This window comes from Biomphalaria glabrata, chromosome 10 (genome assembly GCF_947242115.1).
Source record: "Biomphalaria glabrata chromosome 10, xgBioGlab47.1, whole genome shotgun sequence".
NCBI lineage: Eukaryota > Metazoa > Mollusca > Gastropoda > Planorbidae > Biomphalaria > Biomphalaria glabrata.
In genome coordinates this window covers 22,275,757-22,295,595 of record NC_074720.1, presented here as the reverse complement: position 1 = coordinate 22,295,595, position 19,839 = coordinate 22,275,757, and the positions used below count along the sequence as shown (strand labels likewise).

At 47.4% G+C, this 19,839-nt stretch overlaps 1 long non-coding RNA gene across 1 annotated transcript in view; it reads right to left on the bottom strand.

Annotated features, from left to right (window-relative positions):
• LOC129928714 (uncharacterized) overlaps positions 1–19,839 on the bottom strand; it is a 251,180-nt gene that overhangs the window by 207,564 nt on the left and 23,777 nt on the right. The gene's annotated exons all lie outside the window — the stretch shown is intronic.

The following is a 19,839-nucleotide window of genomic DNA, read 5'->3' as shown; positions in this document are numbered from 1 at the left end:
CATTAGGCGAGCTGAAACGGCGAAGTTGTGGCCAACTTATGGCCAAATATAAATATAAGATCAAGGGTAGTTGCATCGGCGTAACGAAGGAGTTGACAGTAAGGCGGAAATCTAAAGTAAAAATATGGGGAAGTCAGATCGGCGGATGTCTAAAATTAAGCGAGTTGGAACGGCGAAGTAGTGGCCAACTTATGGCCAAATAGAAAGATAAGATCATGGGTAGTTGCATCGGCGTAACGAAGGATTGGACAGTTCGGCGGAAATCTAAAGTATAAAATGGGCAGTAAGATCAGCGGATGACTAACATTAGGCGAGCTGGAACGGCGAAATAGTGGCCAACTTATGGCCAAGTATAAATATAAGATCAAGGGTAGTTGCATCGGCGTAATGAAGGAATGGACGGTTCGAAGGAAATCTAAAGTAAGAACATGGGCAGTCAGATCAGCGGATGACTAAAATTAGGCGAGCTAAAACGGCGAAGTAGAGGCCAACTTATGGCCAAGTATAAAGATAGATCATGGGTAGTTGGATAGTCGTGACGAAGAAGTGAACAGTTTGTGCGGAAATCTAAATTAAGAACATGGGCAGTCAGATCGGCAAATGTGTAATATTAAACGAGTTAGAGTGGCGAAGTAGTGGCCAGTTTATGGCCAAATATAAATATAAGATCAAGGGTAGTTGCATCGGCGTAACGAAGGAGTGGACGGTACGGCGGAAATCTAAAGTAAGAACAAGGGCAGTCAGATCGGCGGATGTCTAATATTAAGCGAGTTGGAACGGCGAAGTAGTGGCCAACTTATGGCCAAATAGAAAGATAAGATCATGGGTAGTTGCATCACCGTAACGAAGGAGTGGACGGTACGGCGGAAATCTAAAGTAACAACATGGGCAGTCATTACGGCGGATGTCTCATATTAGGCGAGTTGGAACGGCGAAGTAGTGGCCAACTTATGGCAAAGTATAAAGATAAATCATGGGTAGTTGGATAGTATTGACGAAGAAGTGGACAGTTTTTGCGGAAATCTAAAGTAAGAACATGGGCAGTCAGATCGGCGGATGCCTAATATTAAGCGAGTTGGAACGGCGAAAAGAGGCCAACTTATGGCCAAATAGAAAGAAAAGATCATGGGTAGTTGCATCGGCCTAACAAAGGAGTGGACGGTTGGGCGGAAATCTAAAGTATAAAATGGGCAGTAAGATCAGCGGATGACTAACATTAGGCGAGCTGAAACGGCGAAGTTGTGGCCAACTTATGGCCAAATATAAATATAAGATCAAGGGTAGTTGCATTGGCGTAACGAAGGAGTTGACGGTACGGCGGAAATCTAAAGTAAAAATAAGGGCAGTCAGATCGGCGGATGTCTAATATTAAGCGAGTTGGAACGGCAAAGTAGTGGCCAACTTATGGCCAAATAGAAAGATAAGATCATGGGTAGTTGCATCGGCGTAACGAAGGATTGGACAGTTCGGCGGAAATCTAAAGTATAAAATGGGCAGTAAGATCAGCGGATGACTAACATTAGGCGAGCTGGAACGGCGAAGTAGTGGCCAACTTATGGCCAAGTATAAATATAAGATCAAGGGTAGTTGCATAGGCGTAACGAAGGAGTGGACGGTACGGCGGAAATCTAAAATAAGAACATGGGCAGTAATTACGGCAGATGTTTAATATTGGAAGAGTTAAAACGGCGAAGTAGTGGCCATGTGTAGCCATATGTCCCGGTGACGAGTATTCACTACCCATGATCTCGGAAAAGGAGAATTTGTAGCCATATGGACCGGTGACGGAGTATTGACTACCCATGATCACGGAAAAGGAGATTGTGTTGCCATAAACAGTAGGACTAGTGACGGAGTCATGACTGCCCATGATATTGGGGAAGGAGAATGTGTGGCCATATGGCCCGGTGACGGAGTCTTGACTGCCCATGACTACGGGGAAGGAGAATGTGTGGCCATATTGGCCGGTGACGGAGTATTGACTACCCATGATGACGGAAAAGGAGAATGTGTAGCCATATGGCCCGGTGACGAGTATTCACTACCCATGCTCTCGGAAAAGGAGAATGTGTAGCCATATGGCCCGGTGACGAGTATTCACTACCCATGATCTCGGAAAAGGAGAATTTGTAGCCATATGGTCCGGTGACGGAGTATTGACTACCCATGATTTCGGAAAAGGAGATTGTGTTGCCATAAAAAGTACGACTAGTGACGGAGTCATGGCTGCCCATGATATTGGATAAGGAGAATGTGTGGCCATATGGCCCGGTGACGGAGTCTTAACTGCCAATGATATCGAGAAGGGAGAATGTGTGGCAATATGGCTCGGTGACGGAGTATTGACTACCCATGATCTCGGAAAAGGAGAATGTGTGGCCATATGGCCCAGTGACGCAGTATTGACTACCCATAATCACGGAAAAGGAGAATGTGTGGCTATATGGCCCGGTGACGTAGTATTGACTACCCATGATTACGGAAAAGGAGAATGTGTGGCCCTATGGCCCGGTTACGAGTATTGACTACCGATGATCTCGGAAAAGGATAATATGTAGACATATGGCCCGGTGACGAGTATTGACTACCCATGATCTTGGAAAAGGAGAATGTATGGCCATATGGGCCGGTGACAGAGTATTGACTACCCATGATGACGGAAAAGGAGATTGTGTTGCCATATGGCCCGGTGACGGAGTATTGACTACCCATGATCTCGGAAAAGGAGATTGTGTTGCCATAAACAAAAAGACTAGTGACGGAGTCTTGACTGCCTATGATATTGGGGAAGGAGAATGTGTGGCCATATGGCCCGGTGACGGAGTCTTGACTGCCCATGATTAAGGGGAAGGAGAATGTGTGGCCTTATGGCCCGGTGATGGAGTATTGACTACCCATGATCTCGGAAAAGAAGATTGTGTTGCCATAAACAATAAGACTAGTAACGGAGTCATGACTGCCTATGATATTGGGGAAGGAGAATGTGTGGCCATATGGCCCGGTGACTGAGTCTTAACTGCCCATGATATCGAAGAAGGAGAATGTGTGGCAATATGACCCGGTGATGGAGTATTGACTACACATGATCTCGGAAAAGGAGAATATGTGGCCATATGGGCCGGTGACGGTGTATTGACTACCCATGATCACGGAAAAAGAGAATATGTAGCCATATGGCCCGTTGAACGAGTATTGACTACACATTATCTCGGACAAGGAGAATGTGTAGCTTTATGGTCCGGTGACGGAGTATTGACTATCCATGATCACGGAAAAGGAGAATGTGTGGCCATATGGCCCGGTGACGGAGTATTGACTACCCATGATCTCAGATAAGAAGAATGTGTGGCCATAAGGCCCTGTGACGGAGTGTTTACTACCCATGATCTAGGAAAAGGAGATTGTGTTGCCATTTGGCCCGGTGATGGAGTATTGACTACCCATGATCTCGGAAAAGAATATTGTGTTGCCATAAACAATAAGACTAGTGACGGAGTCTTGACTGCCTATGATATTAAGGAAGGAGAATGTGTGGCCATATGGCCCGGTGACGGAGTCTTAACTGCCAATGATATCGAGAAGGGAGAATGTGTGGCAATATTGCCCGGTGACGGAGTATTGACTACACATGATCTCGGAAAAGGAGAATGTGTGGCCATATGGCCCGGTGACGGAGTATTAACTACCCATGATCACGGAAAAGGAGAAAGTGTGGCTATATGGCCAGGTGACGGAGTATTAACTACTCATGATCACAGAAAAGGAGAATGTGTGGCAATATGGCCAAGTGACGCAGTATTGACTACCCATAATCACGGAAAAGGAGAACGAGTGGCCATAAGGCCCGGTGACGAGTATTGACTACCGATGATCTCGGAAAAGGATAATGTGTAGCCATATGGCCCGGTGACAAGTATTAACTATCCATGATCTTGGAAAAGGAGAATGTGTGGCCATATGGGCCTGTGACAGAGTATTGACTACCCATGATGACGGAAAATGAGAATGCGTAGCCATATGGTCCGGTGACGGAGTATTGACTACCCATGATTTCGGAAAAGGAGAACGTGTGGCCTTATGGCCCGGTAACGGAGTATTGACTACCCTTGATCACGGATAAGGAGAATGTGTAGCCATATGGTCCGGTGACGGAGTATTGACTACCCATGATCACGAATAAGGAGAATGTGTAGCCATATTGCCCGGTGACGGAGTATTGACTACTCATGATCTCGGAAAAGGAGATTGTATTGCCATATGGCCCGGTGATGGAGTATTGTTTACCCATGATCTCGGAAAAGGAGCGTGTGTTGCCATAAACAATACGACTAGTGACGGAGTCATGACTGCCCATGATATTGGGGAAGGAGAATGTGTGGCCATATGGCCCGGTGACGGAGTCTTGACTGCCATGATCTCGGATAAGGAGAATGTGTGGCCATATGGCCCTGTGACGGAGTATTGACTACCGATGATCTCGGAACAGGATAATGTGTAGCCATATGGCCAGGTGACGAGTATTGACTACCCATGATCTTGGAAAAGGAGAATGTGTGGCCATATGGCCAGGTGACGGAGTATTGACTACCCATGATTTCGGAAAAGGAGATTGTGTTGCCATAAACAGTACGACTAGTGACGGAGTCATGACTGCCCATGATATTGGATAAGGAGAATGTGTGGCCATATGGCCCGGTGACGGAGTCTTAACTGCCAATGATATCGAGAAGGGAGAATGTGTGGCAATATGGCTCGGTGACGGAGTATTGACTACCCATGATCTCGGAAAAGGAGAATGTGTGGCCATATGGCCCAGTGACGCAGTATTGACTACCCATAATCACGGAAAAGGAGAATGTGTGGCTATATGGCCCGGTGACGTAGTATTGACTACCCATGATTACGGAAAAGGAGAATGTGTGGCCCTATGGCCCGGTTACGAGTATTGACTACCGATGATCTCGGAAAAGGATAATATGTAGACATATGGCCCGGTGACGAGTATTGACTACCCATGATCTTGGAAAAGGAGAATGTATGGCCATATGGGCCGGTGACAGAGTATTGACTACCCATGATGACGGAAAAGGAGATTGTGTTGCCATATGGCCCGGTGACGGAGTATTGACTACCCATGATCTCGGAAAAGGAGATTGTGTTGCCATAAACAAAAAGACTAGTGACGGAGTCTTGACTGCCTATGATATTGGGGAAGGAGAATGTGTGGCCATATGGCCCGGTGACGGAGTCTTGACTGCCCATGATTAAGGGGAAGGAGAATGTGTGGCCTTATGGCCCGGTGATGGAGTATTGACTACCCATGATCTCGGAAAAGAAGATTGTGTTGCCATAAACAATAAGACTAGTAACGGAGTCATGACTGCCTATGATATTGGGGAAGGAGAATGTGTGGCCATATGGCCCGGTGACTGAGTCTTAACTGCCCATGATATCGAAGAAGGAGAATGTGTGGCAATATGACCCGGTGATGGAGTATTGACTACACATGATCTCGGAAAAGGAGAATATGTGGCCATATGGGCCGGTGACGGTGTATTGACTACCCATGATCACGGAAAAAGAGAATATGTAGCCATATGGCCCGTTGAACGAGTATTGACTACACATTATCTCGGACAAGGAGAATGTGTAGCTTTATGGTCCGGTGACGGAGTATTGACTATCCATGATCACGGAAAAGGAGAATGTGTGGCCATATGGCCCGGTGACGGAGTATTGACTACCCATGATCTCAGATAAGAAGAATGTGTGGCCATAAGGCCCTGTGACGGAGTGTTTACTACCCATGATCTAGGAAAAGGAGATTGTGTTGCCATATGGCCCGGTGATGGAGTATTGACTACCCATGATCTCGGAAAAGAATATTGTGTTGCCATAAACAATAAGACTAGTGACGGAGTCTTGACTGCCTATGATATTAAGGAAGGAGAATGTGTGGCCATATGGCCCGGTGACGGAGTCTTAACTGCCAATGATATCGAGAAGGGAGAATGTGTGGCAATATTGCCCGGTGACGGAGTATTGACTACACATGATCTCGGAAAAGGAGAATGTGTGGCCATATGGCCCGGTGACGGAGTATTAACTACCCATGATCACGGAAAAGGAGAAAGTGTGGCTATATGGCCAGGTGACGGAGTATAACCTACTCATGATCACAGAAAAGGAGAATGTGTGGCAATATGGCCAAGTGACGCAGTATTGACTACCCATAATCACGGAAAAGGAGAACGAGTGGCCATAAGGCCCGGTGACGAGTATTGACTACCGATGATCTCGGAAAAGGATAATGTGTAGCCATATGGCCCGGTGACAAGTATTAACTATCCATGATCTTGGAAAAGGAGAATGTGTGGCCATATGGGCCTGTGACAGAGTATTGACTACCCATGATGACGGAAAATGAGAATGCGTAGCCATATGGTCCGGTGACGGAGTATTGACTACCCATGATTTCGGAAAAGGAGAACGTGTGGCCTTATGGCCCGGTAACGGAGTATTGACTACCCTTGATCACGGATAAGGAGAATGTGTAGCCATATGGTCCGGTGACGGAGTATTGACTACCCATGATCACGAATAAGGAGAATGTGTAGCCATATTGCCCGGTGACGGAGTATTGACTACTCATGATCTCGGAAAAGGAGATGGTATTGCCATATGGCCCGGTGATGGAGTATTGTTTACCCATGATCTCGGAAAAGGAGCGTGTGTTGCCATAAACAATACGACTAGTGACGGAGTCATGACTGCCCATGATATTGGGGAAGGAGAATGTGTGGCCATATGGCCCGGTGACGGAGTCTTGACTGCCATGATCTCGGATAAGGAGAATGTGTGGCCATATGGCCCTGTGACGGAGTATTGACTACCGATGATCTCGGAACAGGATAATGTGTAGCCATATGGCCAGGTGACGAGTATTGACTACCCATGATCTTGGAAAAGGAGAATGTGTGGCCATATGGCCAGGTGACGGAGTATTGACTACCCATGATCTCGGAAAAGGAGAACGTGTGGCCATATGGCCCGGTAACGGTGTATTGACTACCCATGATCCCGGATAAGGAGAATGTGTAGCCATATGGCACGGTGACGTAGTATTGACTACCCATGATTACGGAAAAGGAGAATGTGTGGCCCTATGGCCCGGAAACGGAGTATTGACTACCCATGATCTTGGAAAAGGAGATTGTGTTGCCATAAACAATACGACTAGTGACGGAGTCATGACTGCCCATGATTACGGGGAAGGTAAATTTGTGGCCATATGGCCCGGTGACGGAGTATTGACTTCCCATGATCTCGGATAAGGAGAATGTGTGGCCATATGGCCCTGTGACGGAGTATTGACTACCGATGATCTCGGAACAGGATAATGTGTAGCCATATGGCCAGGTGACGAGTATTGACTACCCATGATCTTGGAAAAGGAGAATGTGTGGCCAAATGGCCAGGTGACGGAGTATTGACTACCCATGATCTCGGAAAAGGAGAACGTGTGGCCATATGGCCCGGTAACGGAGTATTGACTACCCATGATCACGGATAAGGAAAATGTGTAGCCATATGGCCCGGTAACGGAGTATTGACTACCCATGATGACGGAAAAGGAGAATGTGTAGCCATATGGTCCGGTGACGGAGTATTTACTACCCATGATGTCGGAAAAGGAGAACGTGTGGCCATATGGCCCGGTAACGGAGTATTGACTACCCATGATCTCAGATAAGAAGAATGTGTGGCCATAAGGCCCTGTGACGGAGTGTTGACTACCCATGATCTAGGAAAAGGAGAATGTGTAGCCACATGGCCCGGTGACGGAGTATTGACTACCCATGATCTCGGAAAAGAATATTGTGTTGCCATAAACAATAAGACTAGTGACGGAGTCTTGACTGCCTATGATATTAAGGAAGGAGAATGTGTGGCCATATGGCCCGGTGACGGAGTCTTAACTGCCAATGATATCGAGAAGGGAGAATGTGTGGCAATATGGCCCGGTGACGGAGTATTGACTACACATGATCTCGGAAAAGGAGAATGTGTGGCCATATGGCCCGGTGACGGAGTATTGACTACCCATGATCACGGAAAAGGAGAATGTGTGGCTATATGGCCAAGTGACGCAGTATTGACTACCCATAATCACGGAAAAGGAGAACGAGTGGCCATAAGGCCCGGTGACGAGTATTGACTACCGATGATCTCGGAAAAGGATAATGTGTAGCCATATGGCCCGGTGACGAGTATTAACTATCCATGATCTTGGAAAAGGAGAATGTGTGGCCATATGGGCCTGTGACAGAGTATTGACTACCCATGATGACGGAAAATGAGAATGTGTAGCCATATGGTCCGGTGACGGAGTATTGACTACCCATGATTTCGGAAAAGGAGAACGTGTGGCCTTATGGCCCGGTAACGGAGTATTGACTACCCTTGATCACGGATAAGGAGAATGTGTAGCCATATGGTCCGGTGACGGAGTATTGACTACCCATAATCTCGGAAAGGAGAATGTGTAGCCATATGACCCGGTTACGAGTATTCACTACCCATGATCTCAGAAAAGGAGAATTTATGGCCATATGGCCCGGTGAAGGAGTATTGACTTCCCATGATCTCAGATAAGGAGAATGTGTGGCCATATGGCCCTGTGACGGAGTATTGACTACCGATGATCTCGGAACAGGATAATGTGTAGCCATATGGCCCGGTGACGAGTATTGACTACCCATGATCTTGAAAAAGGAGAATGTGTTGCCATATGGCCCGGTGACGGAGTATTGACTACCCATGATGACGGAAAAGGAGAATGTGTAGCCATATGGTCCGGTGACGGAGTATTTACTACCCATGATCTCGGAAAAGGAGAACGTGTGGCCATATGGCTCGGTAACGGAGTACTGACTACCCATGATCACAGATAAGGAGAATGTGTAGCCATATGGCCCGGTGACGGAGTATTGAGTACCCATAATCTCGGAAAAGAAGAATGTGTAGCCATATGGCCCGGTGACGAGTATTGACTACCCATGATCTTGAAAAAGGAGAATGTGTGGCCATATGGCCCGGTGACGGAGTATTGACTACCCATGATCACGGAAAAGGAGAATGTGTAGCCATATGGCCCGGTGATGGAGTATTGACTACCCATGATCTCGGAAAAGGAGAAAGTGTGGCCCTGTGGCCCGGTAACGGAGTATTGACTACCCATGATCACGGATAAGGAGAATGTGTAGCCATATTGCCCGATGACGGAGTATTGACTACCAATGATCTCGGAAAAGGTGATTGTGTTGCCATAAACAGTACGACTAGTGACGGAGTCATGACTGCCCATGATATTGAAGAAGGAGAATGTGTGGCCATATGGCCCGGTGAAAAAGTCTTGACTGCCCATGATTACGGGGAAGAAGAATATGTGGCCATATGAGCCGGTGACGGAGTATTGACTACCCATGATCTCGGAAAAGGAGATTGTGTTACCATAAACAATAAGACTAGTGACGGAATCTTGACTGCCTATGATATTGGGGAAGGAGAATGTGTGGCCATATGGCCTGGTGACGGAGTACTGACTACCCATGCTCTCGGAAAAGGAGAATGTGTGGCCCTATGGCCCGGAAACGGAGTATTGACTACCCATGATCACGGATAAGGAGAATGTGTAGCCATATTGCCCAGTGACGGAGTATTGACTACTCATGATCTCGGAAAAGGAGATTGTGTTGCCATATGGCCCGGTGATGGAGTATTGACTACCCATGATCTCGGAAAAGGAGATTGTGTTGCCATAAACAATACGACTAGTGACGGAGTCATGACTGCCCATGATATTGGGGAAGGAGAATGTGTGGCCATCTGGCCCGGTGACGGAGTCTTGACTGCCCATGTTTACGGGGAAGGTGAATTTGTGGCCATATGGCCCGTTGACGGAGTATTGACTTCCCATGATCTCGGATAAGGAGAATGTGTGGCCATATGGCCCTGTGACGGAGTATTGACTACCGATGATCTCGGAACAGGATAATGTGTAGCCATCTGGCCCGGTGACGGAGTCTTGACTGCCCATGTTTACGGGGAAGGTGAATTTGTGGCCATATGGCCCGTTGACGGAGTATTGACTTCCCATGATCTCGGATAAGGAGAATGTGTGGCCATATGGCCCTGTGACGGAGTATTTACTACCCATGATCTCGGAAAAGGAGAATGTGTGGCCCTATAGCCCGGAAACGGAGTATTGACTACCCATGATCACGGATAAGGAGAATGTGTAGCCATATTGCCCGGTGACGGAGTATTGACTACTCATGATCTCGGAAAAGGAGATTGTGTTGCCATATGGCCCGGTGATGGAGTATTGACTACCCATGATCTCGGAAAAGTAGATTGTGTTGCCATAAACAATACGACTAGTGACGGAGTCTTGACTGCCCATGATATTGGGGAAGGAGAATGTGTGGCCATATGGCCCGGTGACGGAGTCTTGACTGCCCATGATTAAGGGGAAGGTGAATGTGTGGCCATATGGCCCGGTGACGGAGTATTGACTACCCATGATTACGGAAAAGGAGAATGTGTAACCATATGGCCCGGTGATGGAGTATTGACTACCCATAATATCGGAAAAGGAGAACGTGTGGCCCTATGGCCCGGAAACGGAGTATTGACTACCCATGATCACGGATAAGGAGAATGTGTAGCCATATTGCCCGGTGACGGAGTATTGACTACTCATGATCTCGGAAAAAGAGATTGTGTTGCCATATGGCCCGGTGATGGAGTATTGACTACCCATGATCTCGGAAAAGGAGATTGTGTAGCCATATGGTCCTGTGACGAAGTATTGACTATCCATGATCTCGGAAAAGGAGAACGTGTGGCCATATGGCCCGGTAACGGAGTATTGTCTACCCTTGATCACGGATAAGGAGAATGTGTAGCCATATGGCCCGGTGACGGAGTATTGACTACCCATAATCTCGGAAACAAGAATGTGTAGTCATATGGCCCGGTGACGAGTATTTACTACCCATGATCTCGGAAAAGGAGAATTTGTGGCCATATAACCCGGTGACGGAGTCTTGACTGCCCATGATCTCGGATAAGAAGAATGTGTAGCCATATTGCCCGGTGACGGAGTATTGACTACTCATGATCTCGGAAAAAGAGATTGTGTTGCCATATGGCCCGGTGATGGAGTATTGACTACCTATGATCTCGGAAAAGGAGATTGTGTTGCCATAAACAATACGACTAGTGACGGAGTCATGACTGCCCATGATATTGGGGAAGGAGAATGTGTGGCCATATGGTCCGGTGACGGAGTCTTGACTGCCCATGATTACGAGGAAGGTGAATGTGTGGCCATATGGGCCGGTGACGGAGTATTGACTACCCATGATCTTGGAAAAGGAGATTGTGTTGCCATAAACAAAAAGACTAGTGACGGAGTCTTGACTGCCTATGATATTGGGGAAGGAGAATGTGTGGCCATATGGCCCGGTGACGGATTCTTGACTGCCCATGATTACGGGGAAGGAGAATGTGTGGCCTTATGGGCCGGTGACGGAGTATTGACTACCCATGATCTCGGAAAAGAATATTGTGTTGCCATAAACAATAAGACTAGTAACGGAGTCATGACTGCCTATGATATTGGGGAAGGAGAATGTGTGGCCATATGGCCCGGTGACTGAGTCTTAACTGCCCATGATATCGAGGAAGGAGAATGTGTGGCAATATGACCCGGTGATTGAGTATTGACTACACATGATCTCGGAAAAGGAGAATGTGTGGCCATATGGGCCGGTGACGGAGTGTTGACTACCCATGATCTAGGAAAAGGAGAATGTGTAGTCACATGGCCCGGTGACGGAGTATTGACTACCCATGATCTCGGAAAAGAATATTGTGTTGCCATAAACAATAAGACTAGTGACGGAGTCTTGACTGCCTATGATATTAAGGAAGGAGAATGTGTGGCCATTAGGCCCGGTGACGGAGTCTTAACTGCCAATGATATCGAGAAGGGAGAATGTGTGGCAATATGGCCCGGTGACGGAGTATTGACTACACATGATCTCGGAAAAGGAGGTTGTGTTGCCATAAACAATACGACTAGTGACGGAGTCATGACTGCCCATGATTACGGGGAAGGTGAATTTGTGGCCATATGGCCCGGTGACGGAGTATTGACTTCCCATGATCTCGGATAAGGAGAATGTGTGGCCATATGGCCCTGTGACGGAGTATTGACTACCGATGATCTCGGAACAGGATAATGTGTAGCCATATGGCCAGGTGACGAGTATTGACTACCCATGATCTTGGAAAAGGAGAATGTGTGGCCATATGGCCAGGTGACGGAGTATTGACTACCCATGATCTCGGAAAAGGAGAACGTGTGGCCATATGGCCCGGTAACGGAGTATTGACTACCCATGATCACGGATAAGGAGAATGTGTAGCCATATGGCCCGGTGACGTAGTATTGACTACCCATGATTACGGAAAAGGAGAATGTGTGGCCCTATGGCCCGGAAACGGAGTATTGACTACCCATGATCACGGATAAGGAGAATGTGTAGCCATATTGCCCGGTGACGGAGTATTGACTACTCATGATCTCGGAAAAGGAGATTGTGTTGCCATATGGCCCGGTGATGGAGTATTGACTACCCATGATCTCGGAAAAGGAGATTGTGTTGCCATAAACAATACGACTAGTGATGGAGTCATGACTGCCCATGATTACGGGGAAGGTGAATTTGTGGCCATATGGCCCGGTGACGGAGTATTGACTTCCCATGATCTCGGATAAGGAGAATGTGTGGCCATATGGCCCTGTGACGGAGTATTGACTACCGATGATCTCGGAACAGGATAATGTGTAGCCATATGGCCAGGTGACGAGTATTGACTACCCATGATCTTGGAAAAGGAGAATGTGTGGCTATATGGCCAGGTGACGGAGTATTGACTACCCATGATCTCGGAAAAGGAGAACGAATGGCCATATGGCCCGGTAACGGAGTATTGACTACACATGATCACAGATAAGGAGAATGTGTAGGCATATGGCCCGGTAACGGAGTATTGACTACCCAAAATCTCGGAAAAGGAGAATGTGTAGCCATATGGCCCGGTGACGAGTATTCACTACCCATGATCTCGGAAAAGGAGAATTTGTGGCCATATGGCCCGGTGACGGAGTATTGACTTCCCATGATCTCGGATAAGGAGAATGTGTGGCCATATGGCCCTGTGACAAAGTATTGACTACCGATGATCTCGGAACAGGATAATGTGTAGCCATATGGCCCGGTGACGAGTATTGACTACCTATGATTTTGGAAAAGGAGAATGTGTGGCCATATGGCCCGGTAACGGAGTATTGACTACCCATGATCACGGATAAGGAGAATGTGTAGCCATATGGCCCGGTGACGTAGTATTGACTACCCATGATTACGGAAAAGGAGAATGTGTGGCCCTATGGCCCGGAAACGGAGTATTGACTACCCATGATCACGGATAAGGAGAATGTGTAGCCATATTGCCCGGTGACGGAGTATTGACTACTCATGATCTCGGAAAAGGAGATTGTGTTGCCATATGGCCCGGTGATGGAGTATTGACTACCCATGATCTCGGAAAAGGAGATTGTGTTGCCATAAACAATACGACTAGTGATGGAGTCATGACTGCCCATGATTACGGGGAAGGTGAATTTGTGGCCATATGGCCCGGTGACGGAGTATTGACTTCCCATGATCTCGGATAAGGAGAATGTGTGGCCATATGGCCCTGTGACGGAGTATTGACTACCGATGATCTCGGAACAGGATAATGTGTAGCCATATGGCCAGGTGACGAGTATTGACTACCCATGATCTTGGAAAAGGAGAATGTGTGGCTATATGGCCAGGTGACGGAGTATTGACTACCCATGATCTCGGAAAAGGAGAACGAATGGCCATATGGCCCGGTAACGGAGTATTGACTACACATGATCACAGATAAGGAGAATGTGTAGGCATATGGCCCGGTAACGGAGTATTGACTACCCAAAATCTCGGAAAAGGAGAATGTGTAGCCATATGGCCCGGTGACGAGTATTCACTACCCATGATCTCGGAAAAGGAGAATTTGTGGCCATATGGCCCGGTGACGGAGTATTGACTTCCCATGATCTCGGATAAGGAGAATGTGTGGCCATATGGCCCTGTGACAAAGTATTGACTACCGATGATCTCGGAACAGGATAATGTGTAGCCATATGGCCCGGTGACGAGTATTGACTACCTATGATTTTGGAAAAGGAGAATGTGTGGCCATATGGCCCGGTGACGGAGTATTGACTACCCATGATGACGGAAAAGGAGAATGTGTAGCCATATGGTCCGGTGACGGAGTATTTACTACCCATGATGTCGGAAAAGAATATTGTGTTGCCATAAACAATAAGACTAGTAACGGAGTCATGACTGCCTATGATATTGGGGAAGGAGAATGTGTGGCCATATGGCCCGGTGACTGAGTCTTAACTGCCCATGATATCGAGGAAGGAGAATGTGTGGCAATATGACCCGGTGATGGAGTATTGACTACACATGATCTCGGAAAAGGAGAATGTGTGGCCATATGGGCCGGTGACGGAGTGTTGACTACTCATGATCTAGGAAAAGGAGAATGTGTAGCCATATGGCCCGGTGACGGAGTATTGACTACCCATGATCTCGGAAAAGAATATTGTGTTGCCATAATTAATAAGACTAGTGACGGAGTCATGACTGCCCATGATATTGGGGAAGGAGAATGTGTGGCCATATGGCCCGGTGACGGAGTCTTGACTGCCCATGATTACGGGGAAGGTGAATGTGTGGCCATATGGGCCGGTGACGGAGTATTGACTACCCATGATCTCGGAAAAGGAGATTGTGTTGCCATAAACAAAAAGACTAGTGACGGAGTCTTGACTGCCTATGATATTGGGGAAGGAGAATGTGTGGCCATATGGCCCGGTGACGGATTCTTGACTGCCCATGATTACGGGGAAGGAGAATGTGTGGCCTTATGGGCCGGTGACGGAGTATTGACTACCCATGATCTCGGAAAAGAATATTGTGTTGCCATAAACAATAAGACTAGTAACGGAGTCATGACTGCCTATGATATTGGGGAAGGAGAATGTGTGGCCATATGGCCCGGTGACTGAGTCTTAACTGCCCATGATATCGAGGAAGGAGAATGTGTGGCAATATGACCCGGTGATGGAGTATTGACTACACATGATCTCGGAAAAGGAGAATGTGTGGCCATATGGGCCGGTGACGGAGTGTTGACTACCCATGATCTAGGAAAAGGAGAATGTGTAGCCACATGGCCCGGTGACGGAGTATTGACTACCCATGATCTCGGAAAAGAATATTGTGTTGCCATAAACAATAAGACTAGTGACGGAGTCTTGACTGCCTATGATATTAAGGAAGGAGAATGTGTGGCCATATGGCCCGGTGACGGAGTCTTAACTGCCAATGATATCGAGAAGGGAGAATGTGTGGCAATATGGCCCGGTGACGGAGTATTGACTACACATGATCTCGGAAAAGGAGGTTGTGTTGCCATAAACAATACGACTAGTGACGGAGTCATGACTGCCCATGATTACGGGGAAGGTGAATTTGTGGCCATATGGCCCGGTGACGGAGTATTGACTTCCCATGATCTCGGATAAGGAGAATGTGTGGCCATATGGCCCTGTGACGGAGTATTGACTACCGATGATCTCGGAACAGGATAATGTGTAGCCATATGGCCAGGTGACGAGTATTGACTACCCATGATCTTGGAAAAGGAGAATGTGTGGCCATATGGCCAGGTGACGGAGTATTGACTACCCATGATCTCGGAAAAGGAGAACGTGTGGCCATATGGCCCGGTAACGGAGTATTGACTACCCATGATCACGGATAAGGAGAATGTGTAGCCATATGGCCCGGTGACATAGTATTGACTACCCATGATTACGGAAAAGGAGAATGTGTGGCCCTATGGCCCGGAAACGGAGTATTGACTACCCATGATCACGGATAAGGAGAATGTGTAGCCATATTGCCCGGTGACGGAGTATTGACTACTCATGATCTCGGAAAAGGAGATTGTGTTGCCATATGGCCCGGTGATGGAGTATTGACTACCCATGATCTCGGAAAAGGAGATTGTGTTGCCATAAACAATACGACTAGTGATGGAGTCATGACTGCCCATGATTACGGGGAAGGTGAATTTGTGGCCATATGGCCCGGTGACGGAGTATTGACTTCCCATGATCTCGGATAAGGAGAATGTGTGGCCATATGGCCCTGTGACGGAGTATTGACTACCGATGATCTCGGAACAGGATAATGTGTAGCCATATGGCCAGGTGACGAGTATTGACTACCCATGATCTTGGAAAACAAGAATGTGTGGCTATATGGCCAGGTGACGGAGTATTGACTACCCATGATCTCGGAAAAGGAGAACGAATGGCCATATGGCCCGGTAACGGAGTATTGACTACACATGATCACAGATAAGGAGAATGTGTAGGCATATGGCCCGGTAACGGAGTATTGACTACCCATAATCTCGGAAAAGGAGAATGTGTAGCCATATGGCCCGGTGACGAGTATTCACTACCCATGATCTCGGAAAAGGAGAATTTGTGGCCATATGGCCCGATGACGGAGTATTGACTTCCCATGATCTCGGATAAGGAGAATGTGTGGCCATATGGCCCTGTGACAAAGTATTGACTACCGATGATCTCGGAACAGGATAATGTGTAGCCATATGGCCCGGTGACGAGTATTGACTACCTATGATTTTGGAAAAGGAGAATGTGTGGCCATATGGCCCGGTGACGGAGTATTGACTACCCATGATGACGGAAAAGGAGAATGTGTAGCCATATGGTCCGGTGACGGAGTATTTACTACCCATGATGTCGGAAAAGGAGAACGTGTGGCCATATGGCCCGGTAACGGAGTATTGACTACCCATGATCACGGATAAGGAGAATGTGTAGCCATATGGTCCGGTAACGGAGTATTGACTACTCATGATCTAGGAAAAGGAGAATGTGTAGCCATATGGCCCGGTGACGGAGTATTGACTACCCATGATCTCGGAAAAGAATATTGTGTTGCCATAATTAATAAGACTAGTGACGGAGTATTGACTACCTATGATATTAAGAAAGGAGAATGTGTGTCCATATGGCCTGGTGACGGAGTCTTAACTGCCAATGATATCGAGAAGGGAGAATGTGTGGCAATATGGCCCGGTGACGGAGTATTGATTACACATGATCTCGGAAAAGGAGAATGTGTGGCCATATGGCCCGGTGACGGAGTATTGACTACCCATGATCACGGAAAAGGAGAATGTGTGGCTATTTGGCCCGGTGACGGAGTATTGACTACCCATATTCACGGAAAAGGAGAACGAGTGACCATAAAGCCCGGTGACGAGTATTGACTACCGATGATCTCGGAAAAGGATAATGTGTAGCCATATGGTCCGGTGACGAAGTATTGACTACCCATGATCTCGGAAAAGGAGAACGTGTGGCCATATGGCCCGGTAACGGAGTATTGACTACCCTTGATCACGGATAAGGAGAATGTGTAGCCATATGGCCCAAGTGACGAAGTATTGACTACCCATAATCTCGGAAAGGAGAATGTGTAGTCATATGGCCCGGTGACGAGTATTTACTACCCATGATCTCGGAAAAGGAGAATTTGTGGCCATATGGCCCGGTGACGGAGTATTGACTTCCCATGATCTCGGGTAAGGAGAAAGTGTGGCCATATGGCCCTGTGACGGAGTATTGACTACCGATGATCTCGGAACAAAATAATGTGTAGCCATATGGCCCGGTGACGAGTATTGACTACCCATGATCTTGAAAAAGGAGAATGTGTGGCCATATGGCCCGGTGACGGAGTATTGACTACCCATGATGACGGAAAAGGAGAATGTGTAGCCATATGGTCCGGTGACGGAGTATTTACTACCCATAATCTCGGAAAAGGAGAATGTGTAGCCATATGGCCCGATGACGGAGTATTGACTACACATAATCTCGGAAAAGTAGAATGTGTAGCCATATGGCCCGGTGACGAGTATTGACTACCGATGATCTCGGAAAATGATAATATGTAGCCATATGGCCAAGTGACGAGTATTAACTACCCATGATCTTGGAAAAGGAGAATGTGTGGCCATATGGGCCGGTGACAGAGTATTGACTACCCATGATGACGGAAAAGGAGAATGTGTAGCCATATGGTTTGGTGACGGAGTATTGACTACCCATGATCTCGGAAAAGGAGAACGTGTGGCCATATGGCCCGGTAACGGAGTATTGACTACCCATGATCACGGATAAGGAGAATGTGTAGCCATATGGCCCGGTGACGGAGTATTGACTAACCCATGATCTCGGAAAAGGAGAATGTGTGGCCATATGGGCCGGTGACGGTGTATTGACTACCCATGATCACGGAAAAAGAGAATATGTAGCCATATGGCCCGTTGAACGAGTATTGACTACACAATATCTCGGACAAGGAGAATGTGTAGCTTTATGGTCCGGTGACGGAGTATTGACTATCCATGATCACGGAAAAGGAGAATGTGTGGCCATATGGCCCGGTGACGGAGTATTGACTACCCATGATCTCAGATAAGAAGAATGTGTGGCCATAAGGCCCTGTGACGGAGTGTTGACTACCCATGATCAAGGAAAAGGAGAATGTGTAGCCACATGGCCCGGTGACGGAGTATTAACTACCCATGATCTCGGAAAAGAATATTGTTTTGCCATAAACAATAAGACTAGTGACGGAGTCTTGACTGCCTATGATATTAAGGAAGGAGAATGTGTGGCCATATGGCCCGGTGACGGAGTCTTAACTGCCAATAATATCGAGAAGGGAGAATGTGTGGCAATATGGCCCGGTGACTGAGTATTGACTACACATGATCTCGGAAAAGGAGAATGTGTGGCCATATGGCCCGGTGACGGAGTATTGACTACCCATGATCACGGAAAAGGAGAATGTGTGGCTATATGGCCCGGTGACGTAGTATTGACTACCCATGATTACGAAAAAGGAGAATGTGTGGCCCTATGGCCCGGAAACGGAGTATTGACTACCCATGATCTAGGAAAAGGAGATTGTGTTGCCATAAACAGTACGACTAGTGAAGGAGTCATGACTGCCCATGATATTGGGGAAGGAGAATGTGTGGCCATATGGCCCGGTGACGGAGTCTTTACTGCCCATGATTACGGGGAAGGAGAATGTGTGGCCATATGGGCCGGTGACGGAGTATTGACTACCCATGATCTCGGAAAAGGAGATTGTGTTACCATAAACAATAAGACTAGTGACGGAATCTTGACTGCCTATGATATTGGGGAAGGAGAATGTGTGGCCATATGGCCCGGTGACGGAGTATTGACTACCCATAATCTCGGAAAAGGAGAATGTGTAGCCATATGGCCCGGTGACGAGTATTCACTACCCATGATCTCGGAAAAGGAGAATTTGTAGCCATATGGCCCGGTGACGGAGTATTGACTACCCATGATTACGGAAAAGGAGAATGTGTAACCATATGGCCCGGTGATGGAGTATTGACTACCCATAATATCGGAAAAGAAGAACGTGTGGCCCTATGGCCCGGAAACGGAGTATTTACTACCCATGATCACGGATAAGGAGAATGTGTAGCCATATTGCCCGGTGACGG